At 34.6% G+C, this 17103-nt stretch overlaps 1 protein-coding gene and 1 pseudogene across 10 annotated transcripts in view; both read left to right on the top strand.

The window, feature by feature from the left end:
- CDKAL1 (CDK5 regulatory subunit associated protein 1 like 1) overlaps positions 1–17103 on the top strand; it is a 567467-nt gene that overhangs the window by 188186 nt on the left and 362178 nt on the right. The gene's annotated exons all lie outside the window — the stretch shown is intronic.
- LOC102887661 lies at positions 14821–15984 on the top strand (annotated as a pseudogene).

Here is a 17103-nt window from a genome sequence, read left to right as displayed (position 1 = left end):
TAATACATTTGAAAATATAATTATTACGTGGTTACCATATTACCAGGTATTGTGTTAGATATTATGATATATGCAAAGATAAACATTTCCCAAATCGATAAGTAACTAACATCAACTGAAATAATCCAAAACAGGCAAATATAAACACAGAGTTAATTGCAGCTCCTGGGTGGAGAAGATTTGGACCTCATTCTATTCCATATACTGGGCTATGCTGTTAGGTCCCAGCATGACATTCTTTCCAGGCCATGACTCTTTAGACCTCTGAATTTAAGAGCTGTGACATACTCAGATATCTTCTCACTGCCCCTCTAGGAGATGCAGTAGCAGCAACACAGTAAAAAGATCTCCATTATGATCTCTGTCATCAAACAAGACGACTGCAGTTGTCAGTACACACTGGAAAATATAAGCCTCAAATGCTGTGTTTTTGTTACTCTTAAATTATAGCTTTTCAGAAAATCATTCTATAAAAGATGATTTTTTTTTTTTAGCGATATTTAGCTAGAAGAGCTTTTAAAAGGCTTGAATTAAGGTTCCAAAGAGATCCTGTTAAAAGTTTGAATATATGTGGTGTCATCCTTATACTCAGGTGAATCTTTTTAATATTTGGGGAAAATTTGGGATGTTTTATATTATAATATCTTTGAAATGACTATATATTTAGTATATTCAATAATGATTCATTGAATCCTTATGTCTTAGCATGGTGTCAAGAAATAAGCCATTCTTAGTTTCTCAGTTCATGCTGTAGTGTTGTTGACATGACCTCATTATATAAACTATCAACCTATTCTGAATCTGCTCTTTTGAGAATAGCTTATTTAGGCTTGGCTCTATCCTCAGAGTAGCTTTTAGATCATGACACCTTTCTCCAAGAGGCAGTACTTCAAGATAAAACATTTTCCAAAAAGAATTCAACACACATTATAGTCATTCACTTATTTTAAGATTATGGGTCAATATTGTCATGCATGGCTCTTAGATTTCTCCCTCTCTCCTTCCCTCCCTTCTGGCTCTCTGTCTCTCTTCCTCTGTCTCTGCACGTCTCTCTCTCTCTATCTCTCTCTCATAGATAATAGTAGCTACCAATGAGGATTAGTTGCTTCCCTATAACACAGCTGTCAGGTTATAATGAAAGCAAGTCCCAGTCCAAAATCTGCAATATGAATTTATTAAGCAAGGTGACACAGTCCAGCTGTTCTTGTAAACTTGGTGAAGTCCTAATTGTGTCTCCTTTAGGTGATTAAATCAAATCTTGTGTGAAAGGTTCACTTTAGGCAGAGGAGACAATCTTGTCAGCCTTAGGCAACCGGAATGCTCTTCACAATGTCTAGAGTTGAGAGTAGAGTAGGAACCAAGCCAGAATAATATCCTTAATGGTTTGACCCATTGCTACCTAACCAGTGGTCTGTGGACTAGTGCCCAGTTGTTAATTGTTGATGGATGGTGTGTGACAGGTATTAAAATTGAGAGCAAACATTTTAGAAACTTTTAAGGTAGTTTATCATTGCTATATTCTAATTCATTTTCATTGTATTTCACAAAAAAATATTGGTTTACAAGAGGTTGGAAATAAAAATCCTGTCACTATGTATAGTTTGAGAAACACTGCTCTTGGCTAGCGTGTTGCAAGGTTCTTTACCCTATTCTGGAAAATATAGCCAGTCCGCTTATCTTGAGTACCACTGATTTCACTAATGAGATCCCATTTTTGCTATCTTTTATGTTATTAGTTAACCACTTGTGGTTAGTAGTTAACTACTACTTTCCTAAATAAAAACTTATTTCTGTTACTTATTATGCTAATTTGCAAAGCCTCTGCTGTTGACCAAAGGTAAAAGACAGCTAAAATTTATCAGTAATCTCTGTAAAGTAGCCTTTCTGATTAAATACTAGTAAAGAGAGACTATTCTTAGAGTTGCAGCTTAAAATTACACATTTTATATTATGCTTCCTACATTAAATTCTTTCAAAAGTAAATTATAGCCATAGTAACGTAGGCCATGTGAAACTTGAATCTAGAGGTTATAAACTGTTCTTTTGGCACATACCTAAGATGCTTAGAGACCTATTGTTGTTATTCTTATTCTGTAAGCTTATGCAGGCCAGGAACCTTATCTCTCAGTCTTGAGCCTGGAAAGCGGCACCAGCCTGTTCTGGAAAAGGCAGTAGAGTCCATGTTACATTAGAGAGAGCTCTGTGCTTGGGGTTCACAGAGTCAAAGACACTTATTTTCTGGCTGCATGACATAATAAATTAGACAGTCTTTACAGCCTATCTCTTTTCTAACATGGACACATGCTGCCTATCTTATGTGTAGCCTTACACATTAGGGGCACTTTAATGTGTTTTTCTTAGACTTTTGATGTTGCTGTATTCTGTAGTTTACCAAAATTCTCCAAGACCCTTCTCCCCTTTTCTCTTTATCCTTTGTACTATTTAGGCAAGAAAGTCGCTGGTACTAGAATATAAATATAGGAGTTTATCCAATTCATCATCAATTCGTCAATCTTCTACTTCACTTATTCAGTTTTAAGGGAATGTTTGAAAAAGAAACTTAAAAATATTAATTTTAGTCTCTCTCATAACTTTTAGTACTATGTCTTATTCACAATATTTACTATATAAATACTTTAGTATTTCAGTGACGGCAGTTTTAAATGCAGAAACATTTTACTGGCTGAGCTGGAATATAATTCTAATTACGTCTCTCTTGCTATAGATGATTATTTTGTAGAAAAGGAATATGTTAATTTGGACTGAATGAAATGCAACTTATCTCAAACAATTAAATGTGTGAAATTGAAATATTCATGGCAATTTTGAACTTGTTACATTTTTACTTTTATTCAAAAACTAGTTGTGAAATTTGCATCTTTTTGATATCTTCAATGAAATCCCTAAATACTTTATTTTCACTTAAATTCTGTACAAATGAAATTTTAAAGTAATCTTATTATTAGTGCATTATAAAACTGTATTTGGGAATGATCATTTGTAAGAACAGTGGATGGCACTATTGGCTCATACCTGTGAAGTAATTATTAATTTGTAGAATAATTGGTTTAATAAATGCCGTTAAGTAAAGTTGCACAGGTAAAAATTTTAGGTGGTATTAAGATGGGTATTTAACTTTAAATTTTGTGAATTCTCTATGTAATCATTGCTTTATATAAACTTCGAAATGAATATATAACTTTCTCAGTAATTGTATATAATGAAATGACTGTTTTTTAAAAATTATTTCAGATGTTATATAGTATACCATTGCACTAACTAAAAGTATATCTTACTTAAATTAACACTTTTCTGATAAAATTATTTAGTTTAGGGAAGGGAGAATAACTTTGAATTTGCATAAAAAAAGCAAAGAATTTCAAGATACTCAAATTTAAACACACCATTAAAGAAACCTTAGATTAAAGTTAATTGAATAGAATGGTTAACACTTTCTTCAGGTTAGTTCATAGATTTTATGGTGGGATATACATTAGTTATAAATAGTAATAGAGACTCTTACAGTTTAGAAAGTTTATTGTTTTATTTCATGTGTATATGACCTTTATGTTTGCACTTTAAGAAAATTAAACAGCCCTGTGTCTGGACATTCATTTATTTCACAGATGTTGAACATTTGTTAAGTGCAGAAGGTAGAAAGATGTGTTCGTTTGGTATCTGCCAATGGGAATCACACAGGATACCGAGTGATGCAAGCACAAAACAAATTATAACATTGTAAGTACAATAGTACAGGAGTTGACAGAGTTGTCTTTAGGACCATGATGGATTGCTTGGCTGAGTCAGAAAGGGCTCCCCTAGAAAGTGGATATTTAGGCCGTGTCTCAAGGTTTGTCTCATAGGTGGGTTCAAAGACACTTTAAGCAAGAGGGAACTCTCTCCTCTCCTGTGAACAGTGGTATTGAATTGTGAAAGGCCACACCTTATACAGAGAATGATGAGTGAATACGGGAATGGAAAGAGAAAGATTAGAAAGAGGTAGCTTGAGATTGCTTGGGTTCAATCTTAGCCTCATTGTTTTATCATTTGCTCTGTGACATTGTATGTTATTCAACCACTGTGTAGGTCTCATTTTTCTCATCTGTAGAATGGGGATAATATTAGTGTTGTGAGAATTAGAAGAGGTCATCTGTTTAAAGTAATTAGCATAATGCCTGGTTCAGGGTATCTGTTCAATATAATTATTATTAAGTTTATTGCTATCACAACTATGCAGAAGACAAACCTCAGACTTAATTAGAGTGCAGTTTGCTTAAGACCATGGAGCATTAAGTGGCAGAATCATGACTTTAACCACATTATCTAACCATTTCTTTTTCTAATAAACTGCCAGTGGCTTCTAGCCCAGTTTTCTACCCTTGTATTGGAATTGTAGTTATTTAGTTAGTTGAAAGGAAAGCCAGTTAGAGCCGAAGTTTGTGACCAATGTAGAGGACAGCCTACTAAACCTGAGAAAGATGCTAGGGGCACCAGATTTTTACAGAGAATGGAAAACGTGGGCTCTCAAATGGAGGTGGGCTAGGAGAATTTCTGCCGTATACTTTTATTGTCCTGTGTTAGATGTCTCTTAAGATGCATTAGGTTTATCCACTGTAATGGCTTTTGAATTTCCTATTATGATGTTTAAAGGATGGGACTGCTAAATCATGCAGATTTAGAGATAGATGGCTCTTTTATCCTCCTGTTTTGTTATCTCTTTTTTTAAACCCGTACTTGAGTTAAGGTGCATGAAGATGATTAGAGGGCACAGTGGACGTGAACAGTTGGTTGTATCCAAAGAGCTAACATCCGTCAATTTTCCTGTTGCTTCAAGAAAACTTACTTTCCAGCCCCCTCAGGAAGGGGGAAAAAAATTCCAAATTTGTGCAGCCCAACTTTAATTAGGTATAATTGGATACACATGTGATTGTGGATAAAGGCTTGTCAGTTTTTTCAATATGAATTTATTGAAATATATATATCTCATATTTATTTCTGAAACCACTTTACTTTTACTGCATCTCAGTGTGGTAGCACCAGTTGTTTTATTTTTTCTAACCCTGACAAAGCAGAATGTTTTGTTTGGCTTTTTAGAAAGGCAGTAGTGCATGTAGTTAAGACCTCATTTACTTTATCTGATGAAGTAGTCTCTGAAGAATGTCTCTATTTTTCTGTAAATCCACTAAGGAAACTGGGTTTAAGACAAGGTCTTAAAATCCTAGTATCTGTTTTTAAACAATGTATGTTGCTTTGCGATTTCTAATATATATATTTTATGGTTCTTTTTAGGTTATCCTTAAGTATTAATTATGAGAGAGACTATGAGTTTAGTAAGATCTTTCTGCCTTGTGAAGTACCTTTTATGTATTATTTGATTACTGCTTTTGAGGAAAATAGAAATTGTCTGCGATCAGATTTCTAGTCTCTTCTCCTCCTCCTCCCACTTCCCTCATCTCTGTTGTTGTTTCCTTCCTGCCCACGTCGACAGAAATTTATGAAATCAAGGTATGTAAGGATGGATTTATTTATTTAGGTCTGTAGCCACTTGTGACCAGAAGATATACCCAATCAAGATTGGTGGTCTACTTTATTCACTGTTTTTTTCACTCATTGGTTTGTTTATTCTTTGTACTCATTCACTCATTTATTCAGTGAACATTTGCAGAATATCTATATCAGATACTCTACTAAGTGCAATAAAAGAAATAAGGCTTACCTATGTTATCACTGCCCTGTGAATCTTACAGTCCAGTGTAGTTTAGTTAACTGATAAATAATTCTGTTTTAGTCTTCATCAAATATAATAATGGCCAGTTCTTTTTATATATGTGAGACTTAAAGTTGTGTGCTTACAGATGACCACAAATTTAGAGAATGAATAAAATAGGGCTGGTATAAAATATGATGGCTGAAAATGGGCATGTATATAACATGTATAACATGTCAGTGGGATCCTCTTTGGTGACTGATTACTATTGAGAATTCAGTCACCATTGTAACATTTTGTTTACGCTCTGGATTTCAAGCAATTTATGATCCTTTGAATGTTGATTCCATGCTTACTCTGTTAAACACCTATGATTTCATTTTCAAAGAATGTAATTGTTAAGACCCCTTTTTGCCTACTCTGACATCTTTCTCATTCTTGTTTCAACTATTAGGCTTTTTTTGTTCATTCCATTTTTCTACCTTAATTCTCACTTACATGCAAAGGAAGAAGCAAATCAATAAAAATAAGGTGTCAATAGTAGCACTGATGTTGACAAGCTGAACACATTAAAAAAAAAGATTTCTATGTCAAATGCCCATGAAGGGAGGAGAGTGGGGTTTGAGGTTCTGCTGATGCTGAAAGCAAATTATAATGATGTGTGGTGATGTCTAATAGTGGCTGCATAGTGGTTGGCATAATGCAAGTCTTGTGTAACTGAGTTTGACTTGCACTTACTTATTTTGCTTTAAACGGTTATATATCAAATGATAAATCTTCTTAAATTTATTGTAGCTTTGTTGTCCAGATATTCTATTTGGAATATAACTAATATACTTTAATACTCCATTAACTTTAAATTCTTGAGGTAGAATTTCAAAGGTGAATGGTAGAGGAAAGAATAATGTAGATGTGTGAGGATTTTTTGTTTTAATTTTTAATTTGATTATCTTATTTTTCATACCTTAATTCAGAATCCAACTGTGACGAAAACTTGTATATGGAATATTTTCCTGATATACTTCATAAACGCTTATTTGAAGCAGCATCAGTATGGCTTGTCTAATTTCTTAATTTTCTTTCTTTCTTTTTTTTTATCCTAGTACTGCTTTGCTTGTATCTTAATGGTTTCTACACAACTTTAATTGATTGATCCTTTCATATCTATATTTTCTGATTTCTTCTATCTTACAATCTCTTTATCTTTAAATAATTGCTTTATTTCCTTCCCATTCTTCCATCTTCTGTCTCTACTTCATGAGGTGTCTTTTCAAGAGGTGCCATTACCATCAGGATACTTTGATTACTTGAACACTTTGGTCTTCAGTACCAATGTACTGTTTTCTCCTCTGCATCTGATATAGAATGATTCTTTTTTTTTCTCCCCCAAAAGAGTAGAACCTGGAAGACCTTTTTTTCATGAATTGGGATATATTGACAGCAGCTGAAAAGTAACTTTTATGATTTAGACTAGATTATTTATTCTTTTTAGACTACATTACTTCATAAATTTACCTTTGTTCTTTTATTTTCTTTCTGTTCTGATGGTCTTAATGGCACTTAATTTAGTCATGGCTAACATGTACTACTACAGATTAAGAAGCATAGATTTTCAAATATATTTCATTAGGATGAATTAACAGAAGTATAATTATTATGTCAAGGTTAAGAACATTTTAGAGGTCTTGGAATATAAACTCAAATTGCTTACACTGCTATTTATAATGCTAACAATTAAGAAGATACATATTTTATTCCATTTAAAGTCTTTATTATTATTCTCACTTTATGGAAATTGAGGTTGAAGAAATTAAATAATGTACCCACAGCTACCATCTTAATATAAATGTAGCTAGAATTTGCAGCCCTATTTACTGAATGTGACAGCAAAATTCTGGAGCCAAACTGCTTAGGCCTAAATCCTGACTCCAGTGCTTACTGTGTAACTCTGGGCAAGTTTCCTTGTGCGTAAGTTTCCTCATCTCTGAAATGGGAATACTAATAATACCTGTTTCATAGCCTTGTTGGGAGGATTAAGTATACTTATGTATAGCTTAGAATAACATCTGATAAATAATAGTTAAATATATAAATTATTGCTGTCACTATTATCATTATTAATTAGACTGTTTTATTTTTTTAAATTTTATTTTATTATTAGTTTCAAGTATACAGTACATTGGTTAGACATTTATATAGTTTATAAACGATCCCCCTGATTGCTCTTTCTCTCCTCTGGCTCTACAGCTCGCCATTACATTAATGCTATCTGCATTCCCTCTGCCGTGCTCCTTATCCCCGTGACCATCTATCAACCACTAATTTGTACTTCTTTAACCCTTCACTCCTTTCTCCTCGCCCCCTAAATCCCTTCCCCTCTGGCCATCACCAGATTGTCCTCTATATTTTGAGACTGTTTTTGATTAGTTTATTCTTTTTGTTCCTTAGATTCTGCATATAAGTGAAAGCATATGGTATTTATCTTTCTCTGTCTGACTTATTTCACTCAGCATAATAACCTTTAGGTCCACCCATGCCATTGCAAATGGTAGGATTTCATTTTTTTTAATGGTTGAGTAATATTCTATTGTATATATAAACTATAACTTCTTTATCCAATCATCTATTGATGGACATTAAGGTTGCTTCTATGTCTTGGCTATTGTAAATTGTGCTGCCATGAACGTAGGGGTATGTAGAACTTTACGAATTATTGTTTTGGTTTTCTTTGGATAAATACGTAGAAGTGCAGTTGCTGGGTCCAAAGGTATATCCATTTTTAATTTTTTGAGAAACCGCCATACTGTTTCCATAGCAGCTGTACCAATTTGCAATCCCAACAACAGTGTATGAGGGTTCCCTTTTCTCCACATCCTCGCCAACACTTGTTCTTTCTTTAATTTTTTACCCATGTAGAATGTTTATTCTTTATTTCTAAAACAACACTGGTGTTTTGTGTAATCAAATTACTGAGCCATTCAAACATTTGTGTGAGAGAAAGAAAGGAAACGAGAAAAAGGGAGGGAGGGAAGGAAGGAATGAGTTCATGTCTTTGACTTTTATATAATTATGATGTTTTATTAAAAGCCTTGTTTTATGTAGTAGATAAGAAAGAACTAGTTGGATTTACTGTATCTACTGTAAATAAATGAATTTGTTGTTTATAATATTTTCTTGACAAATGTTTGGATGGTTAGTAGAGTTAACGTAGTTTGTATAGTGAGCACCACTTTGAGTTAAGCTGTTTATTAATGGTTTAACTGCCTAAGATCTTTTGCTAACTAATGAGAATGGACTGAGGCCTTTTTTATAAGAGATGGAAAAAAAAAAACCCTTTTAATTACAGTTAGACTTAGCAAACTGTTTAATAATTCCCTTTATTATTTGTAGCCCCATGGCCAAATACCAACTGCCCACACACCTTTTTAATATAAATCTAGTTTTGGATAATTAAAAATCATTTCAAAAGGGTCACATATTCAGAAACTGTTTGAAACAGAAAGGGTTTTAGAGATTTAGAGTCTTCTTTCCATAGATGATGAAACTGAGGCTCACTGGGCCTAACTGTCCAAAGTTTGGTGGCCTGCATATTGTACACACTTGTAGAAGAATTTGGTTCATGATAGACAGAAAGAGACAACTCTGACAGGTGGTACACCTTTACCTTTAGGATTTTAGAGGTTAGTAGAAAGATTAGAAGAAGCTTTTGTGGTCTGCAAGACATCATAAAAATGGTATTTTATGTTAACTTGTATTGAAGTAACGTAGGTCAAAACACCAGAAAATGTTATTTCTTTGGCCAATAATGTTTGGTGAATAAACAATGGAAAACAGTGAAATTATCTCTCTATTAAGTAAATTGAATTACATGGGATAAAAAGACTGTTGAGACTTAAGAATTCTTTTTGATGTGTGAGAATCTTCACCAAAACTCCAGATTTTATATCTCCTTGTGTTCTGTTCATTCATTATTTGCCTTTCTCATCTATATTTCTGGTTCTACTCTTTATTTTCCTTTATTCCAGTGTTTGTCTCCTTAGCACCTAATAGTGACTAACATATGGATGCTCCCAATAAAAAATTTTTTATGACTCAATTTCTAAATGCTACTGGGTATGTTTTCATTCTGAAGTCTCTTACTGTTTCCCAAGTGTTGACCATGTATTCCAGCCTTTCTCAGTTTGTGTTCTCTTAGAGAATTAAGCCTAAACTTAAACTGATTGTTAAGGCATTCATTGTTAACTCATATAATGAATTAGTTTCTCTCCTAGGTATTTAGATTGGTAAATAGCTGTGTACCATTCTTAGATTATTTTCTATAGCACTTAATTATCTTGGAACACTGGTTTAGAAAACCTGATTTATTCACTTCATTAGACCTCCTAATACCATTCTTAAAGCTTACTTTTCTAAGGAGCATCATCATTCATTAACAGATTTCGTTTTGATGTCAGTTGTTTTTTTACTCCATATTCCCTTTAAGTTGCATAGACTTAGTTTTTACTAAGTATTGTTGCTAAGTTTGCATTATGCCGAATAAGTTGCAATAAATTTGACTTAATTCTTTAAAAAGAAACAAGCAGTAAGTATTTAATAGAATTCTCATATTCCTGTATTTTCTCATGTAAAGCATATACTTGAGTATCAAATTGGTTATCACTTGAGTGGGCTTGTATGTGAGATGTGCTAGGACTTTGACAACACAAGTTCCAAGGGCAAAGGAAGGAGACTGGAACTAGTAGATGGAGTATGGTTAACACCAACTTGGTCACAACAGCTGATACTTAGGAGTCAGCCCTGTTTTTAGGCTTGACATCTAAGACCGGTAACTATCTGAGTTTTAATTTTTAAAGGAGTTAGTGTTAGATGTGTTAAGGCTTGCTTATGTGAAGATAAAAAAAGAAATAACATCATACTTTTCATAGATAACATGATTATCTACATAGTAAATACCATGGAGTCTACAATAAAATGCCTGGAACTCCTAAGTGACTTTATCAAGGACACAATATAAACCCACAAAAATCATATTTCTCTATACTAGCAATGTGCAATTGGGAACTGAAATTGAAAAAAAAAAATTTTACCCAGTAGCCCTATGAAAATTAACTTAGGTATAAGTACTTAGGTATGAATCTAACAAATCATGTATAAGATATGGATGTTGAAAACTACAAACAGAATAAATCAAAGAAGAGCTAAAAAAGAGAGAGAGAGAGATTTGCGATGAACTGGAAGACTCAGATTAGTAAAAGTATCAGTTCTCCCCAGATTCATCTATAGATTTAAAGTAATTTCAGTAGAAATTTTAGTTGTATTTTTAAAAATTAATATGGGCAAGGTGATACTAAATTTCACGTAGAAAGACAAATGAACTTCAGTTATCTAAAATAGTTTTGAAAATATTAAATTGGAGGAATCATACCACTCTATTTTAAAACTTATTATCAAGTAGCAGCAATCAAGACGGTGTGGTGGTAGTAGTAAAGGGATAGACATATAAATTGTTGGAAACAGAATAGCATGTCCAGAAATTGACCCACGCAAATTGGCCAATTGATTTTCAGCAAAGGTGCCATTCCTGTTCAAGGGAGAATGCAGTGTTTCCATCACATCGAGCTGAAACAATTGGATATCCTTATGGAAAAAGGAAAAAACTTTGACTTAGACCTCACATGTTTGGGAAAATTAACCCTAAAGTAGTCAAAGATCCAAATGCAAAATTTTAAACTATAAAAATTATAAAAGAAAAAAGGAACATTTTTGTGACCTGTAATTGGAGTTCTTAGACATGCCACCAAAAGTATGATCCATTAAAGGATAAAAGATGTACTTCATCATAATGCTCTGTGAATGATACTGTTAAGAGAATAAAAAAGCGAGCTATAGACTGGGAGAAAATGTTTACATACCCAAGCATAGGACTTATAGGGAACTCTCAAAACTCTGTATGGAAACAAACAACCCAAATAAAAAATGAGCAGAAGGCTTGAACGGACACTACTCCAAAGAGGATATCCAAATGACAAATAAGTGTATATAAAGTTTTTCTGCATTGTTACCATTAGGGAATACTGCAACTCATCTATTAGCCTAGCCTAAATTAAGAAATACTCACCGTACCAGGTATTGACGAGGTTGCAGAGCAAATAGAACTTTTATACGTTGTTGGTGGGGATGCCAAATAGTATAACCACCTGGTGAAACAGTTTTGCAGTTTCCTTAAAAAGTTAAATATAAATTTACCATGTGATCAGTAGTTCTACTTCTGGATATGAAAAATGAAAAATTATAGAAAAACCTGTACACTAATGTTCATAGTAGCTCTCTTTTTAATTGTTTAAAACTGGAAACAATTCATGTGTTCTTCAGGGGTGAGTACATGAATAAACTATTACATCCATTCAATGGAATACTACTGAGCAATAAAAAAGAACAAATAATTGATACCCTCAGCATCTTGGATGAATTTCAAAAGTACATGTTGAGTGCAGGAAGCCAGTCATAAAAGGTTATATACCATATGATTTGTTTATATGATACTCAAGAAGATGGAAAACCATAGTGATGGAGAAGGGATCAATGATTTTCAGTGGTTAGAGGTGAGGGGAGAGTGTGCCTATAAAGGAGGAGCAGGAGGGATTGTCTTGAGGTGATGGAACTCTACTGTATCCTTATTGTTGTGGTAGATTTATATATCTACACATGTGCTAAAATTCATAAAACTGCACACTCTTCAAAAAAAATCAGTTTTACAATATGACAATGATTTTAAAAGTTCATTGGTCCTGCAAAGAAAAAAATATATTAAGAAATGTTAAGGCAAAGAACAAAGGTAGGAAATAGAAATTTATGAAAAAAGTTTATACCTCATTTAAGTGGGAAGCAAAGTCATCTAGAAAGAGTGGGAGACTGGTTTGGCCCTGTAATTTTGAGAACTGAGCTTTAGAACAGTTGCTGAAGGTTAATGAAGCATTACTTATTTTATCCTCAGTAGTGAATGGAATATTGTCACCTCTAGGTATTATGAGATTAATAATAAGACAGTTAAATGGCAGGATTATGTCATGGTTTGATTTATTAAATAAAACTTTTTAATTACCTTGTGTCATATCCCATTAAATAAGACTGTTTTTCTCGATTCCTGCCAGTTGCCATTTGTCGATCAGAAGACAACTTTCAGAAGTATTCTATTGTTGCTGGAGGTAGGAATGGGCAAGGGTTGAATTCGGTTAGAACAGAAATGTCACAGTCTCAGAAGAAAGGTTTAGCTTATAATTAAGCTAGTGCCCGTATACTCTTCTTACCTTTATGTACATGCGCATGTCAGCCTTGCAATTTTTCTTGCTACTTTTGGCATAAAGAAATAATTATCGCTTTGGATCTTGTACCTATAAAAACTGCAAAAATCTGACAGTATATGACCACTCTGACTCATACTTTTTTGTTTAAATTTAACTTTTCCCTTCAAATACTGTGAATTGTAATCAGGTCCTCATATTCCCCATTTAATCATCTTAACTATTTTTTTGAAGAATCACACATCTCCCTTTTGCAGGGATTGACTGAAAATATGTAATGGTGGAAAATCAACAAGTTGGATTCCCTGCAGTATTTAGGAGCATTCAGCCCTGCTGGAGCTGTTAGACCAGCAAATACATATATACACCAAGCTCCTGTTGCTGCCCTTTTTTTTTTTCAATCGAATTATCAAAGAAGCTTTATTTGTAATAGCCAAAAACTGGACTCATCCCACTGTCCGTCACCTAACAAAAAGAGAAACATATTGTGACACAGGCATACAATAGAATACTACCCAACAAAATAAAGGAATTAGCTTTTTGATACATGCAAAAGCATGTATGAAACTGAAAATAATTATGCGGAGCAAAAGAACCCAGACAAAACCATTACATACTGCATTATATCATCTATATAAAATTACAGAAAATGCAAACAAATCTATAGTTAAAGCAGATCAGCAGTTACCTTAGGCAAGAGGGTCTGGGAAGGGGAAAGGGAGGAATTAGGTGTACAAAGAAACTTTTGGGAGTGATGTATATTCATTGTCTTCATTATCTTTACTGCAGTAAGGATAATATATATATGTATATATACATACACGTGTGTATGTATATATACATATATGTGTGTATATATACATGTGCGTGTGTGTGCGTGTGTGTGTGTGGAACACTTCTCAAACTGTCATGTCCAGCTTCTTTAATTCCTCCATCTTCCCCAACCTCCCCCTCCCCCTCCCCCTCCCTCTCTCCGCCTTGCCATAGGGTGATATAAATGATAAATTACTTTAGCCAGTTTTATGGTTTCTTTCTTAAATGTGTTATGGATTTTTAAGTGTGCACTTATACAACATACTTAGCAAAATAATATTTTCTTTAAAGATATATTTCCTTAGCATTGCAGTACTTGCTTTTAACCCTCAAAAAATGTGAATGTTTTATTTTTCTTTAGCAAATAGTTTTCTTTACCTTCTAAAATACTGAAAGCATTCTCACATCTTATACATGACATCCTATACAATAAACAAATAAATAGAAAAAAAAATACTCTGAAATACTCTCATAGGGAAGATAGGAGATAATTTTATATTCAGGAGAAATAGCTACTAGAAAAAGAGAGAAACCAAAAGAGAAGCAAGGCTGTTTGGTAAGGTAAGTTCCTGGTACATGTGGGATCAAGAACATAAGTGGAAGAATGATAATGTAGCCTCTCTACCTCAAAGGCAGGAGGGTACTCAAAGAAGGTGAATGAATTTCAATTTTTCATCTTGTGTAAGGAAAAAAATGTGTTATTTAGATCATTTAAAAACTTCTTTCAAGATTATATTTTTATTATTTTTAATTCTGTTTTCATCTCTTGTATTCTGTTAGATCTTTGGCTATAACTACACTATACCATTTTATAATGACCACATATTTGAAAAATATTTTGAAAGGTTTAGGAATTGTGTGTAGTCATTCAAGAAGAATATCTTGAATGCATACTTTGTGCCAGCTACGATGCGAGGTATAAGGATATAATGATGATATGGTAGTATGAATTCAGGGAGAGACAGAAAAAGGAGAGAGGCAAAACTCCATTAGGCAGTGGCGACGACGAGAGGATGAACAACAAGTTTGACTCATTGAAAGATGACGACAGTGAAGACCATGGTCAGAATGACAAAAACAGCACACAGAAAGATAGTGAGAAGGAAAAAAAAATAGAACAAGACAAGAGTCAGAGCAGCAGCAAGAGGAAGGCTGTTGCCCCTGGACCAGCAGAGCATCCCCTACAGTACAACTATTCTTTCTGGTACTCCAGGATAACCCCCGGCCGTCCCACCAGCTCACAGAGCTACGAGCAGAATATTAAACAGATTACACCTTTGCCTCTGTGGAACAGTTGTGGAGGCTTTACAGCCACATGGTATGTCCCGGGGACCTGACAGGCCAGAATGACTTCCATCTCTTTAAAAAAGGAATCAATCAAACCCATGTGGGAGGATGATGCAGATAAAAATGATGGTTAGTGGATTATTTGGCTATGAAAGGGTGTGGCCTCCCATTGCTGGGAGAAACTCATTCTGGCCATTTTGGGGTATCAGTTCATGGTTGGGGAGGAGGTCTATGTGGCTGTGGTCTGATCTAGTTTCAGGAGGACATTCTTTCCACATGGAATAAGACTGCCAGCAACCAAGTCACCACAGGCCAAATCTGGGATATGCTTTGGCGAGTACTTAACCTACCTCCCAACACCATTATGGGATAAAAAACCCACACCAATAGCATCAAATTGCCAGGAAGGATGGGCCCCCAAAGGCTCCTTTTTCAAAACCTCTGGAAGCCGTGGTTGAACGTGCCATGACCCTCTCCCTGTCTGGATGGCACCATCATTGAAGCTGGCATCATGGGAATCTCTTGTTCTCTTGGTGTGCTACCTGGAAGATCCTTCTGTCCTGGACGAGAGGAATTGAAGAGCATTTTATGTTTTAAGAACAAGCTGACACGCAGCAGCTACAACAACAGCTGAGATCACTTAATAAATGGTGCTAAACTTAAAAAAAAATGGAGAGAGGCAAGAGTAATTGAGATTAAGAATGCAGGTAACCAGCTGCATTAACCACCTGCATAATGCAGGGTAGTTCAGGGGTTAGAAACCTACAGCCTGCAAGTCAGTCTAGCTACTACCTTTACTGATACAGCCTGTGATCTAAGAATGGTTTTTGCATTTTTAAACAGCTCGGGGAAATACTTAAAAGAAGAATAACATTTTGTGACATGAAAATTATATAAAATTTAAATATCATTATCCACAAATAAGATTTTATTGAGAAACAACTATACTCATTCAGTTTTTCTATTGTCTGTGACTGCACTTCATGCTACCACGGCAGAGTTGAGCAGTTATGACAGAGACTGCTTGTGCTGTGCAGGGAAGAGTTGATATGGAAGTCTGCAGTTGCCATCTTAGAAGGGCCTGGTTGGCCTTGGGGGATGGAGAGTGAGGTTCTCACTTTTCTGGCATCTGCAAACCTGGCTTTATAATTTTACCTAAGTTCGTAACATTATTTTGCCTGCCTGGTGTACTTAACACTTGTTTTTTCCTTCTGGGAGTCTGCAGTTTTAGTAATTGTGACTAGTCATTGTGCCTCTGTGACCAGCCCAAAATAAAAGCTCTGCAGTCTTGAGTCTCAAGTGGCCTGTTCTAGGCCGAAATAGTGTACACGTGTGCAACTATATTTCACTGCTGGAGAAAGGAGTCCATTCTCTATAGTCCCTCCTAAGAGGGAAAAACAGGAAGCCTGTGCATGATTCCTCCAGTCCTCACCCAATATGTCCTTTTCTCTTGCTGATTGTGGTAATTAACTATAGCCATGAGTGCAACAGTCTCCCAACTACTGTAAGTCCTAGGGAATGGCTAGATATGTGGGTGGTCTTGTTTCCCCTGGAACAGGCACTCTGATTGCATTGCTGCTCAGCACATTACAAATTGCAGTTATAACTAGCTCAACAGTGTTTTGAGTGGATGTGTATTGCTATTTTCATTTTACTTTATTTTTTTCTTATCAAGGCTTACCCGTCGTTGTAAAACAAAAGACAAAAGTATATTTTAAATGTCTAACAATGGAGTGTAAGTTATTTTGTTATTAAATTAGGTAGCAAAGCATTATGCTTGGTATGCATTCTTAACTGTGCTAAAATAATACAGTATGCTTTGACATTCCAGACGAAGCATTCATCACAGTATTCCTAATTCACAGGAAAGCAGGAGTCAGAGAAATTAGACAATTTAAAATGGAATATTTGTTCACAGCAGAATTTCTTTACAAAAGTTAAAAAAACAAATGGAGATGAGGCTGCAACCAAACTAAGATTCTTAGTGGCAAGCAA

This window comes from Pteropus alecto, unplaced genomic scaffold, assembly GCF_000325575.1.
Source record: "Pteropus alecto unplaced genomic scaffold, ASM32557v1 scaffold121, whole genome shotgun sequence".
NCBI classification, from domain to species: Eukaryota; Metazoa; Chordata; class Mammalia; order Chiroptera; family Pteropodidae; genus Pteropus; species Pteropus alecto.
This window is presented reverse-complemented; position numbering and strand designations above follow the sequence as displayed.